At 31.5% G+C, this 17,252-nt stretch overlaps 1 protein-coding gene across 1 annotated transcript in view; it reads right to left on the bottom strand.

Moving 5' to 3' along the window:
* LOC122269131 (cytosolic carboxypeptidase 6-like) overlaps window positions 1-17,252 on the bottom strand; it is a 553,508-nt gene that overhangs the window by 17,900 nt on the left and 518,356 nt on the right. The window lies entirely within an intron of this gene.

The raw sequence follows: 17,252 nt of genomic DNA, 5'->3' as shown, positions 1-17,252 counted from the left end.
TGCAGAGGTCAGCCAGATATGACCTTAAACAGTGTCATCCCAGAAAGTTATTTGGAAGAGTAATTTCACTTCTTAAAAAATCTTAATTTCTCCAAATTTAAAACAGTATTTCTAACACTAGATTGCCCAAGGAAGTCATTTTGACTGCTTTTTAATTTCAACTAGAACCACAATAATGTATATCATAACACAATTTCTTAGAGCTAGTGGGCTTCGCCCCCTGCTCGCCAACGCTCGCCAACCCCCGAAAATTGCTACGCAATCTTATATGGTTTACTTCGCAAACTAAGCTTGCTTCGCTCGCTACTAACTTAGGTACATTGCAAATGCCACAAAATTCTGAGAATTCAAAACAATAATTCAAATCCATATTAAAACTTTTTTTAAGAAAAAATTGAATCTTTTAGTAAATACTAAGTCATTAAAGTAAATTTGAATTCAAATAAATGACATGCAATTCGTTAAACCTATTAGAAATGTGCTAAAGTGTAATTCGTAATATAAATCAAAAATCGTCAAATAAATTCGTGAAAAAAAGCGCTTTCGACAAAATACTAAAATAGAGATCTATCGACAAAAACTACTCACTTCTGCCTAGCGTAATAGTATGAGATTGTCGCAGCTGATACTCTCTGGTTATTTCAGTTTCCGTTTTTAAAAGCGCTATATGTTGAGCCACCTCAGCTAGATTTGGCACGTGACATTTTTAGCGGCAATCATGGGTCGATTCGCCGTGTAAGAGGAATAGTAACGTAAACAAAACAAAGCAAACGTTGCCACCGGCGGAAAAGAAATACAGCCAAAATTTGGGAGCCACGTGAGAGAATTATAGATATTAGATTTTGTGACTTTTTGTACAACATATAATTTTTTTATTGTTAATATTTACTAATAACTTGTTATATAACTGTAAATAATATAAAAAATATTAAAAATTGATTTCAAACAAATTTCTTTACACATTAGTTGTTCTTTCACAATCCAGTCCTTTTGACTGCTTTTGGGCAATATAGGTATATACTAAGTTTCAGTCTCTCTAGTGTTAAATACTAACATTATACACATGCCAGCATGCCTAAATAAAACATTGTTATATGATTGACATGATAAATGCTGAGGCAAATTACTTTTGTAATTAAACTATTAATGATGAAAATCACGGAAAAAGAAACAGCGTATCATTTTTCACCGTTATTTTTATTTATTTTTTTATCAACACTGAGTTGATTCGCAGAAATTTTTTTTTTCATTCAATAAGTCATTTTTTAATGGAACACAAATTTTACTTAAAATAATTTATTTAGTTATTATTAGCCCTTAAATGCTAAGCGATGTAGATCTACATTGTATGCTTAAAACCTCATATTTCTTTAAGTATGCAAACTATTTTATCGTTTCCGAACGCATCCTGAATCTTAGATGGTTTATTTTTTATCTGTGACAGTTTTTACTGTTGGGGTGCTATCTAAGAACAATTTCACTTCGACGGCTGTTACGAATTACGATTATTTATCTAAAACTGCATGTTTGAAATATTTTCTTATTGTGCTCAGTAGTGCTGTGCTCACCGCAGTAGTGCTGTGCAGTAGTGCAGTAGTGTGTTTCGTATTGTGCTTATAAAACTCATGGAGTGATTTTTCACGATGATGTAGAAATACATCGATGATGTGGAAATACATTGTATTTTTGCACTAACTACACCCATTTACGTTATTTATAAAAAAATAAAGTTCGTATATTTGGGGGTTAATTTTTTCCAATTAGGGTAAGTATTTTGCGAAGAGAATAACAGGCAAGGACTCTTAAACTTATCAGTGCAGGCAATTTCGGAAACGATCCTTTATCTTAACATCAGGCTAGAGAATATCAAGCAAGTTCATATCGTGCAATGGTCCGGTACGCTACTCCAAATGGGTTATTATTCCGATTTAATAGGTTTTTATTAATAATACCTGGAGATTGTTTAACGTTTATCACCTTCTTATTGAAGAAAGCAAAATAAAATTTAAATTTATATGTTGCACCAGGCAATTTCTTTCATCTAATTCTAATCAATCCTAATGACATGAAATAATCAGATTTCATTTTTTGCTGGTTTGTCATTCGGTGTTATGTATAATGCTTAGGTAATATGTGAAATGTGTAATCCTTTTGTACTTTGCTAAAAGGATTTCGGGTTTCTATGCAGAGCTGGATTTCCAACTTAGCCGTTAACAGTAATTCAACCTTTTTTTTTGCCGTAAAAAGGGTTCACTAATCAACTCAAACTTTTCTCTAACAATTTTAAATTAGTAGACAAATAATAATGAAAATAACCATGTGAGATTTTCCAGCATATAAAGTGAATAACGGTGAAGTTCTCAGATTCTATGCATAATTTGAATTAAATTGTGGTAAATGAAATTGTTTTTAATTGTAGCTATTGAATCTAATCAAATGCATACATTTAAACTTCCCCTTTAAAATTTTTGGCAATTTATATAGGTAGAAGGGGCTCTAAAAAGTATTAAATAATTTTATTACATTAATTTTAATTACAGTTTCCGAATAATTTGATTGCATTTCTCTAAATTAGGTGTGTTCCTCGTAGTTCAATCTGCACTTGCATTGAACTCACACTCTTCGAATCACTGAATAAAGTTCTTTTTTAAGAAAGGATAATGTTCTTTTTTAAGAAAGGATAAAGGATTCAATATCACCTTTTAAACTTCCTAAATTGAACAACTGATCTGCTGTTATTTTGATTGCAGATTATTGGGTAGCATACTCACCACGTAAAGCGTGTCACATGAACAGTAAATTGGCAGTAAAGTTAGCAGTAAATTGGTTGTTAACTCAGCCAAAATGAATTTCAAGGTACGACATCTATGTCTTGATAGTTCATTTTACTGTTGCTTTTAACCAAGTGTGGGTATTTACTTGTATAAAATTTGACCAATTTTTTTAAAAATAGTTTTGAGGTTTTGTGCAATTAAGTACCCTATTAATCAAACATAAATAAAATTAAGGAATACTTTTAAAAAAAATATTACTCATTTTTTTTAATTACTAATTTAGACTAATGATAAAAAACATTAAGATAAATTTTTTTCAACATAAATATTAATAATTTAGAATACTGAATTAATGACATGTGACTTTTTGCTACGTGTTTCAAAAATGGCAAATGTTTTTTAAAAAAAAAAAAACTGAAGAAGATCGTTTACCTCTCTAAGCAGAGATCTATCCCATATCACTGCGGTTTTGAAGTTAGTTAAGAATTGACAATAGATTGAGAAAAATTAAACAATATTGTTTGTAAAATAATCACCATTAGCGACAATAGCGAAAAGAAGTTAAAGATGCTCGTGGATTTATTCAGTATGACATGCAACAGGAAATATTGTTTTAAATACTTGAACGCTATGGGCTAAATAATTTTGAAACTTGGTGAGAATAAATTTTCTGCCTTCCTTAACAGAATCGGTAAGTCTAAACATTTATACTTTTTTCCCGTTTTTTTTTAAAATATTTTTTAAAATCGTCGGTCGTTTTTAGGGCAGCGGTGTTCTATTTGTAGGCTATTTCGCCTTTTTAGTTTAATTTAATTTTAAACAAGTCAAATACCTTTGCTACAAATCAAAAACATATTTTAGCAAGGTTTGAGTTCTTAAGCATTAGGAAATAAATTTTATAATTTCTCCCCCCTAATTTCTTCATTAAAGAATGCTCATGCTATGAAATCAATTCTTTTAAACTAGAGCTTATTCCAATTGAAGAAAATTAATTTTCAGTCTAAATAGTTCAACATTTTCTGAAGAAGACAATTTCGATTAACAAACATAAATTAAATTAAAATTTTATAATATCATGATCTAATATATTATATACTTATTTTATGCATCTTTAAGTTTGGTTTAAAACCAGTTTAAAGATTATAAAAAACGATAAAAAATCTATTTTTTCAAAACAATGAAATAATTTGTGTTCATATATGAATAAATGCACAAAATATCCTGTCAGCGACATCAAAATCGGGAACTGAGAGTTATTAAATAAATCACATCAAGTAAATATTTACAATTTAAATCAAAACCGCATCAAAAGCGAAGTTTCGCATTCACGTCTTATGGAATGATAGGTTTCTCTTCCACGAGTTTAGGAAAATGCACAAAATAAATCTACTACCAATCATTCGTTTCTACTCAGGAAAGCTTTCTGAGAATTTGGCATTGAAGATTCTGAGGAAAAGTTTAACAAATGAGGCTGTCAGTGAGAACTAGTCGAACTGAATTCAATTGTCGCCAACTTTGAAACCCTCCGCAAAGACGGAAATAGAACCTTTTCAAGTGGTCTAAGGTTCCATTATATTATTGCAATGACGAAACACGCTTGCTTTTAGAAAGCGAAGTTAATACTTTTCTGTTTGATTGGAACCAAGTCTTTATTGACATAGTCAAATTCTGTGGAAATATAGAAATGATGTTTGAATTTAAAGTTTTATTTTATCTATTTATAAGTGTATAATTCTTAATACCTTCCACAATTGCAGTTGCTGGTTCAGTTCGTAAATGCAAGCATAAGTACAAGAATTGCGGTACTTGTAACAAACATCTAGCTAACCTTTTAAATTTTTTTAAGATCTAGCAATGAACCAAAGGGTTTGGCCCCCTGCTCGATACACTCATCAATCCCCACAATCGTTACGGCACGGTAAGTGGATTACGGTAATCAGATTGTTGTATCAAAATTGAAATTTATTTATTCAATCAAAAGATACCTACATTTTTGTTAGCCTTTTGTGTTTTGAAGAACTAGACTTTTTCTATGGAAAAATTATTGCAGTTAATTATTGTGATTATTTTTTTCATTGAAGTGTTTGTTATGAGCTTGCATTTATTTACTCATTTTATACAGACAAGTGAGTTTGAATTACACTTATTAGGAAAATCCTTATAGCAGCAAAACTATTAATCCGATCACTGAAGTAAAAATTTTCATACATCGAAAATCTAACAATTTTTGAACTATTTGCTCTATGGACACGTGCATGGTCTCATTTGATTGATTCGGCGTTAAAAAAGAATATAAAATAATGCTCCACTTGATTGAATAGCAATATCAGAGGAGAAAATGTGTACATTTTGTATATAAAACTCGTATAAGTCTCATAATCTTGGATTGGCCTCACTCAATTGAGAGATAAATAATGCATCAGAAAAAATATCTCACTTGTTTTTTTACTAGGAATTCATCTCCCCCCCCCCGATAAAAAGAAGAAAGAATACCTAAAAGAGTAGGGATATTTTCTGGTATTATTTATAACAATATAGCCTAGATAGGTATGGGTGAAGCATCACCCATACCTATCCAGAGCATCAAGATGAGCTAGTGTGGTAAGAATTTTGGCGTTTCGCCAAGGAAAATTTATACCTAAGGTCCTAATAATGTGCAATAATATATGATTTATCGATTTCTTGATGATGGACACCCATGGCATGCTCCCATATGGCACCTGGTTTTTCCAATGATTTACAAGACTCAAATTTAATTTTGCTAACAGGCCTAAAAATGACTTCAGAATCAAAACATTACAGGGTATTAGCATTTTTGTAGTTAGCAGAGGAGAAAAATGGCACAATATAGAATGGTATAGTAACTAGTTTACTATACACGGTGGAAAAATGTTTAGTGAAATTACTGTACTGTATGGTAATGAAGTTTGCGGTAAAAAAAATCACGTAATTCTGGTTGAAAAACTAAAACATGAGGAATTGAAACCTTTTAACTTGTAGTTTTTCGTTCATATGGTAACGATTTACTGGAAATTCTTGTTTTAAAAATTGCAGTTCTTATTACATCATATTTAGTAAAAAATACAAAACTGAAAAGTAAATTTAATCGAATAAATGGTTTTGTATGGCATGTTTTAAGGTATCATGATAAAATTTCCACATTTACCAAATTTTATCATACATTATAAAACCACATTTTACTGTTAATTTTATCAAAATCATTATCAAACGGTTCGGTAAAAATTACCGAACTCTTTGGTGTTCGCGTAGCTCCAGAAACTGGTGATTTTAACCATACTTGTTTCTCTGTGTAGGGAAAAGAAGATGGGCGTTTGGGTCTAATAAATTTAGCGAAAATAGTATCAACTATAGAAGGAAAACAATCAATTAGTTTTAAACAATAAAACCAAGTGGTGATATTTGTGAACAGAGTAACAACAGTAAGAGAGAAGCTTAGTTTTGTTAGAAGGGGAAATGAATGTGTGAAATCGTGAGAATTTTTAAATGAATTGATATTATTGTAAGCTAAGAGATAAAATAATATCAGCTAGATAGCAAGCAAAGTTTATAGGACGTGGTTTCAAAGTTAGAGACAATAGGTCAAGACGCCAGTTGAGGGTTTGCAAATCCTAAAATTTGCCTGGGAAATGCGCAGAGTTTAACTGCGGACAATCTCTTTCCTCCCATACTTAGTGATCTTTCTGTTGACTAAAAAGTCTTCAAATTTAAATTCGCTGGTGAAAAAGATATGTTGATGACACACTTATTTTAATGAACAATAAAACTATCATCATTTACTTTAGGCGTGGAAAATAACTCTACCATACTTTTTTTAAAATTTTCTACCCAGATAATATCCCTAGCATCAAAATAACTTGAACCAACAGTCACGAATCCTGGCTCATTAAATGGCCGTTATTTTTCCAAAATTGGCCCCGTATAGAGTTGCCCGGTTCACCCAATATTTTGCAGCCACTTTACAACCAATATCGGCTCTATATAGAATTGTCAGATTCACCAAATATTTTATATTCATTATTTAACCAATATAAGACCTATATAGGTCCTTCTAGGACCGATATTAAAATATCCAGACATCCCAATATTGGTCCTTCAGTGGATGTTCTTGTAGGACTCATACTGAGACCAAGGTATAAATTGTTAGTAATGACCGTAATCAGATTGCAACGAAAAGACAGTCACTGATTATCAATGATTTATGCTAACGTTATTTCATTTTGTAAAGGTTTTTTAGTTTTTAAATACTTATTGAGTTTATATTAGGGGGACCGGAAAGTAATGTCGTTTCGGCGCATTAAATATTCGTTAGTCTTAAAGACAAATGCATTTTTTTCGATCCATTTCGATTCATTTTCGATCCGACATGAAAAGGTTGCAAACGAGGATGAATACATTATTGATTAAAAATAAAATCGTAATTATAAATATCAAATGCACCGAAACGACATTACTTTCAGGATCCCCTAATGCTTCAGATTGCGATTTTTGTTTACTGTTATTTATCGATTGTTTATTTTAGAGTCGATGTTATTTCATTGTGATCATATTTTTTTTAAAATTTCCTCTTTTTGTTTAGAATAGTGCACCTTAAGCAACCAATTTGCAATCGCTGTTTTTAATGCTTTTTTCTTTAAAAATTTAGCATTTTCATTTACTGTTTGGAGAACCGCCTCCCCAGTGCGACTCTTGTAATGTTTTACTCTCTATTAATCATACTTTAACTATTTGCCCATGTTTTAACTCTTACCGTCTTACCTTTTTTGGTAGTTCTATTTTATCGCTGGAGGATTTCTTAGGAGACACCCATCACCCTAACATTTTTGGGTTTCTACGCGCAATTGGTATTTTATACTGTATCTAACTGTTTTATCCTGTTTACACTTTTATCTGATTTTATTCACTTTTGATCCTGTTTCATCTGGTTTTATAGTATTTATATTTAACTGATTTTATTCGCTTTCGAATATTCTAGGCATGTTGTGTAAAAATCTAGTAAGAAAAATAGTAGGATGAGTTTACCTTTGATTCGTTTTAAAATCGCATGTTTGGCGCAGCTTGTCCTTTTGTGGACCTTGTGCCAGTAAACCCTACATTCAATTCAATTTAAAAATTTAGATTGATTATGTTAAGTAATTAAATATACTTGCACATTTTTTTCGAAATTTTTGGGTTCTTCTTTTCTTACTAAGTTCATACATTTTCGAAAAGGTAAGAAATTAAAATATTTTAAGCTTTATATTAATTCGAAATATTAAATTTTTAAATGAAGTTGTGAACTGTGTCCTTCCAAAATTATTTTAATGCTTCAATTTACAACACCAATAACATTTATATAAAATTAAAAAAATAATATTTTAAATCAAAATAAATAAATAAAATAAATAAAAATTGCGGTCGCTTTATTTCAATCACTGGGTACCTATTGATAAAATGCTTTTTTTCTTTACTGGATTGAGTCCGATAAACGCAACAACATTTCAAATCATGGGTTGCAAAAACTGTTTCAATTGATGTTTGTCCTCTTATCGGATTGGTTTTCAAATCCGGATTGGTTTTCAATCGGATTGTCGTCGGATTGGTTTTCAAATCCTGCCTATATACGTGTTTCAAGACGTCACAAAATACTTTTCCTTCTTCAGCATTCGTATTTATATTAAAATCACCGTCAAGACAGTAGTTATAAGTTAATAATAAAAAAGAATATAAAAGTACTTTAAATTATTATTATGTAAATACATTAAAAATGCCTGCTGGTGAAAGAAAAATAATTCTAAAAAAATTATCAAACGACGCATGCGCACTTTTTACTATTACTCTTGAACACGGTTGAAAAGTGTGATGACGTCCAAATAAGGTGCGCACGCCATTAAAGTCAAAACAACACCCATTTTGCCTATGGGTAATAAATTATAGTTAAGTAATTCTTTCTTTTTCCGAGAATAATCCATTCAATAAAGATTATTTCAAGGTCATTAGATCACACGTGATCCATTAAAATATGCAGTTGATTGTTTTAAAGTTAAGAACAAAACTAAAAACAATGCTGCTTGTATCTGCGTTCGACATTTACCTTCTGCAATGGCTTTAGCTACCCTATTAGCTTCAAAGTGACCCTGAATGATTAAACGTTTCAGTTGGGAATAAAATTCAAATTATGGGGTAGGTCGTAGTCAGTTGGTTCATTTTTAAAAAATTATCCAAGTTAATTGATATTTTACAAGACGAATTGCACGCTTCTCAGCATTCACGATTTTTTTTAAATGTTCTGGTGGTTGAGCATACCAACTTACCCCGAGGTACATTGGTTCACTTCCTGGGGCTAGTTGGACCATTTAATATTTAGATATATATTCAAAAACAATATTGAGCGATAAATGTTATTGAATTCAACAATTGCATTATTTTCTTTAGTAGTTTAAATGAAAAATGCATTGATTAATAAAACAAGTCATGTGTTGGAAAAAATGAAAGATAAATCATTCGTACACAATTATTTATTCAATATGATTATAAATAAACAAATTTTTGTTATTTATCATTATGCATTTTTCAAATTGTACTATGCTCGTTGACATAACCCAGATAACACCGTCACCAGATTGCAACAAAAATGTGAAAGTCACGAATGCTGATTTGTGAAGTCACGTGTACACATTGCTACGTCGATGTATAATCAAAAAATGTCTCAATGTCTGCCCGTGTAACGTCACATTTTGACTTAACCCAGACGTTAATATGAGACCATAATGAGACATTCAATATCGCAGTGACGTCATGCTGTGACATGGTATGTTCACATGTCACATTTTCTTCACACCCTGTCGTCACTGCGACACTAAATATCTCCTTGTGTTAATTTTTTTTGTCGTATGCCTGTTTAGGCAGTGGGAGTGCGATTGTTCCTGTTTTTCAGTGGTGCAACCTATGGTCAGAAATTCGACTTCTGCACGCCATTCACATAGCCACAACCCGTTTATAGGGTGGGTCACACTCACACACAAAGGAGAAAGGACATAGAACACAGAGAGAGAGAGAGAGAGAGAGAGAAAGAAACATCCATGCCTTGTCCGGGATTCGAACCCAGGACCTTTCTGCTGCAAGGACAGTTTCCTGTCCCCTACACAGACCGGTCTGCTCCTTGTGTTAATGCCTGAGTGATATCATAATGTGACATGACAAAAGCGAACATTGAAAACTTTTTTGACCTACGACAATGCTTAGAATGTTACTTATATGATATTTAAATTTATTGCTAATCACTCTTTCTAATAAAAATACCAAATAGTGGTTCAGATGTTAGAGCATTCGCTTTCCAATGAGGTAAACCGGCTTCGAATCCCAGCAATGGCTGGTCAATATAAATTCCGCATCCAGCTCGCACCTGCCACAGGTTGACGTAAAATTTCCTCAGTAGAGGACGGTAGATGGTGAATTGGAGTCCTCTTGCCGCCAGGCTAACCGTGGGAGATTTTCGTGGTTTTCCTCTCCATGTAACACAAATGCATTCCATCAGAAAGTCCTCCGCGAAGACAAATTTCTTCCATTAATTGATCCAGGAGTTCCCTTGTCTTCTGGTTTGAATTCAAAATTACAAGGCTTGCGGAGTTGAACATTAGTAATTGTAAATTAAAAAAGTTGGGTCGGCTTTCCAACGGCGGTTATAAAATAAAATATTACCAAATAAAATATATTGCTATCACTGTATCGAATTAACTGAATGCAGAGCTACAATTCTTTTTCAAAATGATATCCGTGAATTAATTTGGATTATTAATTAAAAATAACTATCTATATTTTACTTTTTTGCACTTTATAATGAGATATAAAGCAAAAGGAAAAAAAAAGGATTTTTTCTTCAAATCTAAATATTTTTTTTTTGTTTCTCTGCTAGGTTTAAAGTTTCATAAAAAGGTTAAAAAAAAGGGGGAAAAAACGTATTTGCGATTATGCACACTATCTTTTGAAACTTTTTTGAAAATAAATGGAGTATTTTTTTTTCATAAAAAAATACGTAAGAAAAGAAGACTGTATTCCTCATATGGTAAAAAATAAAAACTTTACCGAAAAAAAAAATACCCCTTTCGCTTCGTAACTCAAAAAGAAGCGAACATAAGTAATAAGATACTAAATTTGCTTCGAGCGCTTATCTTTGGCGACCGCCTAATGTTAGACGATATTCCGAAACGAATCAAGGGGGACATATGATGCCATAGTTATATTTTTGTTCCTATCTTTATTGAAAACAAAAGAAGAGGCTGAGATTGCCGTTTTTTTCCTTCTCTCTCTAGTAGATCTTTCCAGCTTCCAGCTCAATTTTTCCAGAAAGGCTGTATGTGAAGGGTAATATAGCTGTCAAAACAAAAACGCTTACAAAACGGGATACAAGAAGGAGGATGTGGGGGGGGATGAAAATACTGCCTCGTCATACTTAAATCATTCTTCGGTATGATTTTTCGTTCATATCTCTGAAGCTCGTTTTTGATTCTTTTTTTTTTCTGTATATAAAATGATTTGAGTTGAAACTTAATGGTTGTGACATTTACCATTTGCTATTTTATTTGAATTCAAAGAGTATTAAGTCATTTCTAGGACAATGTTAACTTTTGAATTGAGTATTGGAACTATTTTATTTTATTTTCATTTTGGAATGTTGTGGCAGCTAAGTTGTTACTGATATAAATATTTATTTTTATGTGTTTAACATGTAAACACGGAGCAAAATATGTTAAATGCCTAGTATATACCGCAATTGTAACACAATTAAAATTGAGATATTTTAAACAGTGTATAGAAATACGATCTCTTATCTATCTTAACACTTTTAACCGTGCAATCTGTTCCGGAAAAGTAAAAATAAGTTAAAGTATGAAAATGGTTTCAAGTATACATGTGATGAAATAATGACATATTAAATTTTATCCCTTTTTCTTTTGATAATAAAGTATTTTTATGAGGAAAATCTCAAAATGTATGTTTTTGGGGGTATTTGAACTCTTCTCGTAACAGCGAAGAAGTTTCCTAGATCGATACTAACTTTCCCTGTGACCTAAGAATCAGTTAAGCATTAAAAGCAACGTAAATCATTTCATTTAAAACGTTTGATGTAATTACTATTTAGTAATATTACTTAATATAATTATTAATATAATTAATTTTTAATGTAATTTCTTTTATCAGTATTATTTAACTACCTAATAATTTAATTTATTAGTATTAATGACTTAATAGGCCGGGATAGTATGGTAGGGCGCTGGGCCCATGTCCGAGAGCTCGTGGGTTCGAACCCCGCCTGCCGAAGACTCCCCGTGGAGTAAAGTGACTGATGCACGTTAAATCTGTCGAGTAGCAAAAGTCCTCCATGTTCCCATAACAAATCAAAACCTCTGGGGGTACTGGATTGGAGATCGATCGTTCTCTGATTCAGGTCAAAATTATGATGACCTGAATCAGAATGTGGATGAATGAATGGGTCCGCCCTATAAACGGGTGCAACGTATGGTGTGGTAGAAGTCGAATTCTTGGTCACAGATGGCGCCACTGGAAAACAAGAACAATCGCACCCTTCTGCCTAAACAGACATACGTCAACAACCACGACTTAATAATATAATTAATGTAATTGTTTTAATATATTTAATTAGTATTATTTAATTACATAATTATTTCAATCAGAATATTTCATTTAATTAATATTATTTAAATAGCTAATTATCTCATTCACTTTTACACTTTACTTCACATAAATGTAACTATTTTCTTTTTCCACTTCATTAACATTAACTGCTAAATCATTTTTTTAATTGTTTTATTAAATACATTTAATTAAACAAAGCGTTTTTGCAAATGAAAATTTTTGATGAAACTACATTTTTTGTAAGTTCAACGAAAACGAGTTTACAGTAAGTTTTTAAGCCATTTCAGTTTTATAAAAAAATCACAGCGTCAAAATAGCATCACGTGAGGGTCACTTTGAGTCAACAGTATAAATTTTTATCCTTTTTCAATTGACTTTAAAACAGCTTTATATGAATATAATTCTCATTTTTTTATAAACTAAATTCTGCGCCAAGTTATAATAATAAAAATCAATTAATTTTTTTAATTTTATTTTATAACCATCATTGAACAGCCGACCCAATTTTTGGGTTTTCGACTACTAATGTTTAACTACGTAGCCTGGTAATTTTGAACCCAATCCAAAAGACAAGGGAACTCCTGGATCAAGTATTGGGAGAAATTTGCTTTCATGGAGGACATTTGGAGGGAACTAACCAGTATTTGCGTTTCATGGGGAGGAAGACTACGAGAACTTCCTGACTGCAAATGGACTCTAACCCATGATCCGGCTACCACTGAGGATATTTCACGTCAGAACTGTGGCTGGTGCAAGCTGGATGCGGATTCGTGTCGACCAGACATCGTCAGGATTCAAACCCCGTTTACCTCATTGGAAGGCGAATGCTCTATTCCCTGAGACATCACGGCTTGCCAATTAGTATTTTTTAAAGTTTTTTCTTTATTATAACAGTCGTTGAACAGCCGACCCAATTTTGGGTTTACGACTACTAATGTTCAATTCCGTAGCCTTGTAATTTTGAACCTATCCAGAAGACAAGGAAACTCCTGGCTCAGTACCCCCAGAGGTAAGATTTATGGGAACATGGAGGACTTTGTGACTCGACAGATTCAACGTGCATCAGTCATCATTTACTACATCTTCTTCGGCCGACGGGGATCGAACCCAAGTCCTCTTGGACATGGGCCCAGTGCCCTGCCAACCAGGCTATCCCGCCCCACCAATTAGTAATTATAATGTTTCTTATTTTGCTATTTTAAATTTTATGTAACTTTAAAAAAATGATTAAAATTTTTTTAATTTCCAAATGCAAAACTCGCTAAATAATTCCAGATACTTTAATAAAATAATACAATAAAACAACGCTTCCAGATATTTTAATATTGTAAACATTTTTTTCTAATCCAATGCATTTTTCCTTGAATTAATTTTTGTGGTAAGTTGTTTTGAAGCTTGTTTAGATTTAATAATTAATGCATTAAAAAAGGAATTAAAAATCAGTTCTCTAAAAGTAACGTGGCTTATTAATCGTCTTTACCAAACATTCAAATAGAAAAAAAATCTTAAATATTGTAATTTGCATTTTAAGTGTATTATATCACATTCAATTTCAGAAATTAAGTTTTAAGTTACTTTCATTTCTTTTGTGTGGTTTTTGGTAACATGAATGGAATAAATTAAAGGAAGCGCTGAGAAAAACGAATCGATAAAACCTGCAGGGATTTGTTAATATGTTTACATTAAAACATTACAGAAAAATAAGTAATACTTTACAGTTTTTTAAGTGATGCAAATAAGGCAATTAAAGTTGAAACGAAAACAGAGTAATAGTTCCTCAACTAATGCATTTGGATTTGACATGAAAGGAATAAACAATTAAAGGATAAATAGTTATTTTGAAATATTTCTCCTTGAAATAATTGAACTAAAAAACAAAAAAATCTCATATCTTATACTCTAACAAAAGACGTTTTAGAAACATGATTTTTAAACACTTCTGGCATTCAAAAAATCGGCCCTTTAGTTCGCCAAATTTTTTTTTATTGTTTTAAAAAAAACACACTACTTTAATGTTCAATCTTTTGAATACTTAAAACACACATCCAAAAAAAAACTATTTTTATACTTTTTATATTTTTTTATACTTTTTTTTTTATTTCCAATGAGGTGCACAATCGGTCTTGCCGATAAGCAGACCTAGTGCGTTCTCCAGAAGTGGTATCCACTCTTTCAGGACCACCACAATGGGTGAGATACCGTTGGCCATGTTAATTTGGACGTCTAGTTTCTGCCACACTAGATGGCAGCACCGAGACTCTATTTGGATGCTAAAGTGCACTAGGAATTTTAATTTTTGCCGGAAATGCCAATAGCCAATAAGGCACTCCAGGGATCTTTACATGCCGCATAATCATACGACATGGCCGCTGAGGATTTTCTGCATCCTGAAAATCCGGTGTCTGGGCCGGGGATCGAACCCGCAAACTTGGGCTCAGAAGGCCGACGACAAACCAACTGCGCCACCCAGCCACTTTTTTTTATACTTGTGTAAATTAATTATTTTCCTGTAAAAATATTGTAAGCCAATAGAAATATCTTCAATTTGGAAATATTCGTTTTCTTTTTTTTTCTTTCAATTCATAAATAAGACTTTAAGATCGAAGGATTTTAACAAAGTACTGCTAAAAAAAATAAAAATCACAGAGAGGAAAAAATACACCGTAAAACATAGTGTGTATCTTAACAAGAAAATTGGTGGCAATTATTTTACATCAAAGTGGTGCTGCACTAGGTGTTCCATTAGCCCAAGATTATTTTTTTAAATTATTTGGCGTAAAGCAGCTGCCACCATATTTTGTTTTCAGTAGCAAGAAAATTTTAATTCCAATAAAATAAGAGAAACGTAAGAGTCAGTAAAGTTATTTTTACAATGCAATGTAACGAAAGAATCATCAATTTAGAATTCATAATATGTACATTATATTATATTCTTAATATAAATTAGAATATTATTATTATATTAGTAAAATAGTAATTATATTCTTAATAAAATTAGTTAGATAACAATACTTAGTGCAGCCCAGAGAAAACAATAAGGCAAATTCGAAGTGGGCTTAACAGAAAGGAAAGTTGATAGAAATTAGACATAATAAAATCACTTAATACAGTTCACCCATATTTAAAAATTAAAATATAATCATCCTTATAACACAACTTAAATTTTAAGATGGTAAATTTGGTACTATTTTTTTAAAAATGTGTTTTAAAACCAGCATACTCAGTAATTCCTTCGAGTTTCTTTCAATTCGCCTAGAAATGCTTCAATGTATTTGAGTGTATTTATTGTATATTATTAACGTTAAATCCCGAAATTTAGTTTTTTTTTCAGAGTGTCTCAAGGATTTTTTAAACAAATTCTTTGCCTTCAGTGGAAACTACATCAATATAATTTAAGTTGCACAGTTTTGAAGGAAATCCAATAAAATTTGTTAAAGTTAGCATGTTTGTTGCTTGTAGATATTTCAGAAAGAAATTTATACATTATGAGCTATAAGGATAATAAAAATTAACTTAATAATACACAATTAAAATCTATATACATATTTCTCTTACACGGCACCAAAAAAAAGCCTCATTACAACTCCCCGAATGGCAACGTTCGAAAATCGACCAATGATTGCTGCTAAAAGTGTCACATGGCAAATGTCACATGAGGTGGCTCAACATATAGCGCTTTTAAAAACGGAAACAATAACCAGAATGAGCATTATCAGGTTGTTCAATTCAGATTCATGCCCTAAAAACATGATAATATTTAATTTAAACTGGCTCAACATATAGCGCTTTTAAAAACGGAAACAATAACCAGAGTGAGCATTATCAGGTTGTTCAATTCAGATTCATGCCCTAAAAACATGATAATATTTAATTTAAACTGGCTCAACATATAGCGCTTTTAAAAGCGGAAACAATAACCAGAGTGAGCATTATCAAGTTGTTCAATTCAGATTCATGCCCTAAAAACATGATAATATTAAATTTAAACTAAATTAGGAATTAATTAGGCTGGCCTTCTCCATGACTATAAATAAGTCGTAAGGTCAGACTTTTGAGAAAATCAGTTTAGTATTGACTAAACAAGTTTTTAGTCATGGACAACTTTATGTTAGCCTGTCAGCTTTTCAGTAATTGCTCCAAGATGCCAAATCTATAATTATGTTTTCAAAGAAATTCTAAATGCTTAGTGTTAATTTCTTAGAGCTTTGCAGAAAAAAATGTTTTTTGGAAATAATTTAATTGAAACTTCTATTGGCAGTAGGCAAGGGGAACTGCCAAAATCAAAACTCCCCGATTAGAAATGCAGCATGGCGACCTCCACGGGGTATTTCTCGGGTAATGCTAACAGCCATGCATTTTAATTTATTGTATGTAAAACATCCTTATATAGTTCTAAAATGCTATGTACTTTATCACAAATGTTAATTAATATAGAAATTGATTTCAATAATGCTGATCACAAAAAAATATTTCATTTGGCGATAAAACAAATTTTTGTGTTCTTGAAAATGAAAGACTTTTTGAGGGTTATTATCTCACAAGGAAAAGTTAGGGTTTAAAGTTTATATTTTTAAATAATAAAATTTTTTTCTAAAACTTTCAGAATTTCTAGCATTAACCAATTTATTATACACATTTAGTTGAATTTTGGTGAGTAACTGCAATATTTGATAATTTATTTTGCTAATATGTTTCTCATTTAGCTAATACTTTGATTTTTTCACCATGTACAATGTAAATAGCTAATATACTTTTTTAAAAGCCAATAAGAACATTGATAGAATTCTTCTACATAAGTACACTACTATGTTTTTGATGATAAAA

This window comes from Parasteatoda tepidariorum, chromosome 7 (genome assembly GCF_982258835.1).
Source record: "Parasteatoda tepidariorum strain Cologne lab strain chromosome 7, Ptep-v5.0, whole genome shotgun sequence".
Taxonomy (NCBI): domain Eukaryota; kingdom Metazoa; phylum Arthropoda; class Arachnida; order Araneae; family Theridiidae; genus Parasteatoda; species Parasteatoda tepidariorum.
This window is presented reverse-complemented; position numbering and strand designations above follow the sequence as displayed.